This window comes from Sorex araneus, chromosome 4 (genome assembly GCF_027595985.1).
Source record: "Sorex araneus isolate mSorAra2 chromosome 4, mSorAra2.pri, whole genome shotgun sequence".
NCBI classification, from domain to species: Eukaryota; Metazoa; Chordata; class Mammalia; order Eulipotyphla; family Soricidae; genus Sorex; species Sorex araneus.
In genome coordinates, this window is record NC_073305.1 from 165,687,336 (window position 1) to 165,692,522 (window position 5,187).

General features: G+C 38.4%; 1 pseudogene; it reads right to left on the minus strand.

Annotated features, from left to right (window-relative positions):
* Nucleotides 1–730: 730 nt before the first annotated feature.
* LOC101546203 (ubiquitin-40S ribosomal protein S27a-like) lies at nt 731–1,190 on the minus strand (annotated as a pseudogene).
* Between the last annotated feature and the right edge of the window lie 3,997 nt (nt 1,191–5,187).

Genomic DNA, 5,187 nt, shown 5'->3' on the forward strand with positions numbered 1-5,187 from the left:
GTGGGATGAGTTGGGGGGAAACTGGGAACACTGGTGATGGGAAATGTGCACTGGTGAAGGGATGGGTGTTGGAACATTGATGACTACAATTTAATCATGAACAACTAAGTTTGTAACTGTATATCACAGTGATTTAATAAAATAATAAAATTTTAAAATGAAACATTAAATTAAAAAATAAAATGAAATTCAAAAATAAAAAAGGGAAGCATTATAAAACCAAAAATTTTTACTAACACAAATCTGAGAAGAAAGTTCAAGATATAAATGAGTCAGTTATGATTTCTTAGAAAAAATTATAACACAGAACTTCGAAGGTGCATGACATTACATTTTATTCCAAGCATATGATTCATCTCCTCCCCTTCAATCAAGAACTTCATGCAAAGAAACTGAGCTTGCACAGAAAGTTGTTTGGCTCAAGAGTTCTGCCCTATCTCAGGAATATCAGAACTCAACCATGGTGAGTCATCCAAATTGTGAAGAAGTTCTTCAAATAAAGAAACTATCATGACAGGAACAAGTCATCTTTATAAACATACAGAAACAGGGAGAGCATTTTAATTTTGAAATGGCATCTCATCAGGAGGAATGAATGTAGTTTTTATTTTTCCTTGGTTGGTCTTGAGATATCAGAAATATGAAGTTGGTTTCTTCAAATAAATGAGTTGATTTCTTTTTTTTTCTTTTAATGTTAGAGTTCATGACTTTTCTTAGTCCATACATGTTGTTATTTGTCTTTTGGTTTGTTGAAACAATAGATCACACATTTCCCAAAATAATGTCTGTCAAAGTGGCTGACCATACAATCTCCAGAGTCACATTCATCTGAAGGGCTGTCCCAGCAAAGGTGGCTGGTATTGACATTCTTGCTCACCTTGTAATATTTCAGGACAGCCAGTTTAACCTCCTTTCTCTTATGTTTATTCTTCTTGGGAGTGATGCAAGACTTCTTTCATTTTTTAGCACCACCCTAAAGTCTCAAAACAAGATAAAGAAGGGATTCCTTTTGGATATCGTAGTCCATGTACATCCATCTTCAAGATGTTTATAGCGAAGATCAGTCTTTGCTGATCAGGAGTAATTTTTTCCTTATCCTCGATCTTGACCTTTACATTTTCTGTTTTATCTGAGTGGTATGCCTTGAGAGTGATTGTCATCCCTGTAAGGGTTTCCATAAAAATCTGCATCTTACTGGTGGGCCCACCAGAAAGTCAATTTGTTGATTTCTTCAGCTGAAGGGTGGTGTGAGTGAAATGAGGGTCCAATGAAGAAGTACTGAGACTAAGTACTTTTTATTATACAGGTGCTAAGATGTTTGAAACTTCAAATTGTGGGTAGTTCTTCTGACTCTCCATTTTATGTGAGTGAGGGAGACGTTGGTTCTGATTCTGGCCTGTTAACACACGGTAAATCTCGTGTCATGTTAGATATATTTTTAGGTAATGAAAACGAACTCAGCAGACTGTAATCTGCAGTTCTGACAATGCCCAATTGTGTGGCATGCTACAAATGCTCTCCATTGTACTCTCTGAGAAGGGTTGACAGTGTTGCAATGTGATCCTTTCCTGTGACTTCTCTTTATGTTGTTTATTTTGTGTTTGGCAAATAGACTTGATGACAGGGTTTCAGAAAAGAGAAGAAAAGAAACCTCACGCTGGGTATTGAAATGCAAGTTTTGCGCTGATTAGAGAAATCTTCAGAGGTAGAGTTGTGGGAACAAGCAGTTCAGGCCTGGTGACAGTCTATTGTGAAACAGACTGACTGACGCATAACTACAACTGGAGCAGGACTGACAAGAAATGAAATAGATGGGGTGGGAAAAACTTGGTAGAGATGTATGTCAGGGGAGAACTGAGAATGGGAGGGTGAGAGCATGTAGATGTTGGGGAATGCGTCTTCACGAGGAACCTGTTATAATGAGATCAGCCAGAACTGATGTCATCAACATTCACGTTTCTACATGTACCTCCCTGCTACCAAACAGGGTACAGCTAACTAATTCTATCAAATCATTTTGGTCATTAAACTCATCGTTTATGTTAGTTTGATCGTTAAATTCACTAGTTTATTAGACTTCAAATAAATTACATTCTGTTTAACTAAATCACTCCACATTTCTTTTAGATGAATCACTCCATATTATTTTAAAATAAACTATTTATGTATTTGGTTTTGGGGTCACGCCCAGTCAGGCTTACTCCTGGCTCTGCATTCAGGGATCACTGCTGGCAGGCTCAGGGGACCATATGGGGTGCCAGAGATTGAACCCGGGTTATTTGACTTGCATGCAAGTCAAATGTTCTACCCACTGTACTATTGCTTCAATCCCCAAATCGTTCCATATTCTTTACAGCTGCACACAACAAAGATGTTTTTAGCAAAGCCTTTTTATCATTTAAAATCGACTTGTATTTTCCTTTTCTCTTTCCCTTCTGTTGTTGCTGCAGTGACCAGCAAGTTGCATAATTAATTTTGGTGCTCACTATGTGTGGCGGGGTGGGGGTGGGGCAGGAGAGGGGCTCCCATGATGGTGATGCTTTCGAACAGGTGGTTGTGCTGCAGCAGGGATGGTGCATTTTTGTTGTCACTCCAGGGATCATAGCACATGGGACAGTTTTGGGGATTTAACTTGTGACCCCAGCCTCCACTCTACAACAGAGTTATCCTTGGAGCTAAGATTTATTTCTTGTCAATGTGAACCTTTCCACAAGTCCAGGCAAGTCGTCTCCAAGGCCACTGTTACTCAGGTGTCAATTCAGTGAGGGAGGACTGATCTTTTCACCTATACCCTCTGGAGTACCAGTTAAAGTTAGGGGAGGAGAGAGACTGCCTTGATGTGGAAGCGTTTCATGCTGCTTCTACTCACGGCCAAGCAAATGGAATTAGTTGCATGAATGTGCACTATTGAAAACAGACTATGAGCAGTAGAATCCTCTATGGGTAGTCAAAGGAAGGAGAACTAAATATCAAAGAATCCTTGATACTCATCATCTTGCCTCCCAGGATGTTATGCACAATGCCCCATTGCCTGGCTGAGCTCTTTTATTTTTTTTTTCTTTTGCTTTCTAACTTGCTCTTAATTGGCTTTGCTAACACCTACTAATCTTTCTCGCTTCAGGTTAAATGATTATTTGCTTCAAATTCCCTCTCCTATTAGACAATAAACTCTGCATTACTTATTCTTATTTCCCCAGTCCCTAACACAGCACTTAGTATCTAGTTAGTCAGATATTTATAAGTAAATAACTACTTTGGGTAATCACTGAGGCAGCTAGAAATTTCCTATTGTTAATACTTTTCTGTTTTGCTGGCTATAGAAGCACCCAAAGCTATAGCCAACCCAGTTTTATAAGAGGCAGACAGGAAGCTGGGAGACATTTATGTACCGCTAGGACATAGGTGCTGCTAATTGTCAACAATTATTTGAGTTCCTGACACAGGAGAAACATTTCGTTTGCTCATGATATCGTTGTTCCAAATAATACTGTTAAATTTTAATACAAAAAGTTATTTTCCTGGCCATTAGTGTAATATGTATACATTGTAGGAAAATTGGAAAGCACATCAATTTTTTAAAGGGGACTGTAAGGGTCAGGGTGCAACTTAGCATTAAGGCATTTGCCTTGCAGGTGTGAGGTCATAGCATCTCCTTCTCCCCCCAAGTGTTTCATCAGGAATATGCCTCAAGGAGTAGAATTCATCATGCCTAGCACATTTGAAGGCCTGATTTAAATACTTCTTTTTAATTAAAAAGCTGTGCTTTGCAAAGTTAATGATAGTTGAGTTTTAGACATACAGTGTTCTAGCACTGATTCCCTCCACGAGTGTTTCCAAGTTCTCTCTTGTACCTCCTTCTCCTTTCTGCCACTTTGACCAGCATACTTGAGAATTTGGTTGTTTTAATTTGAATCTCATGTTCTCGGTGTTTCTTGGCTCTGTGGATTGGATATGGCTCTGTACCACTCCCCCACATTACCAACGTGCCTGAGGCCCTCGACTCCTGCCATTACTTTGTTATTTCATCTTTCCCTCTGGATTTCTTTCCTTTTAGGGTTCTCTCCTCCCTATACTCTGGCGTCAAGGGTGATCTAGGCATCCCCCCTTGACTACATTGCATCTCATCTTCAGTTCTTCTACATATTATAGATAAATTAGATCATCCTGCGTTTGTCCTTAATCTTCTGGGTCACTTCACTCAACATGTTATCTTCCAGTTCCATCCACGTTGCAGCAAATTGCATAATTTCATTGTTACTTACAGTTGCAGAGTATTCTATTGTGTGTATAGCAAATCTTCATAATCCATTCATCTGTCTTTGGACACCTAGGTTGACTTCATTTATTAGTTATTGTTCTAAGTGTGAAGCCCTGATTTTTATTCCCAGCACTTTATGTCTCTCTCACCCCAGGTCTTCTAGGTAAAACTCTCATGATCTCTGAGAACTACAGGAGTGGCCCCTACTGTACCTATATATACAGGTATATTATATATCTATATATACATATATCATATACATATACAGGTGTCTCTATTCTTATATGTGTGTATATGTATATATGTATATATAAGCTCCTTGTGTCGTATTCATATGCCAAAACCAGTACCAATGATTGGTCTCATTCCCCTATCCCTGAAAGAGCCTCCAATGCGGCACCGTTGGGAAGGACGAGTAAAGAGAGGCTTTTAAAATCTCAGGAATAGAATGAATGGAGACGTTACTGAGACTGCTCGAGAAAATCGATGAACAATGGGATGATGATGATGATGATGATGATGATGATGCATATATAGAGAGAGGGAGAGAGTGTGCAAGGGAGACAAAATAATTAAGACATATCCCAATTCCAGCTTAAAAAGTCACTGTGTTTTCATTTGGCTACGTTAGCTTTGCTTTTATATTTTTATCAACATATACATTTACATAATTGAGATGACATAAATATGCTGCTTTATAAATTTATTTGTCATTTTGTCATTGCATTTCTCCTTGTCATTTAATCTGGTAAACAGGGTCAGAATGTGACTTGGTGCTAGAGTACATGCTTGTATGATCAAACCCTTCAGTTACTCACACTTAGACATTACCATAATTGTAGCAGCAAAGAAAATATAAACCTGCTGAACAGTACTTTAAAAACAACATCGTTTCTCCTTTTATGATTTAAGCAAAATTTATTGAACCA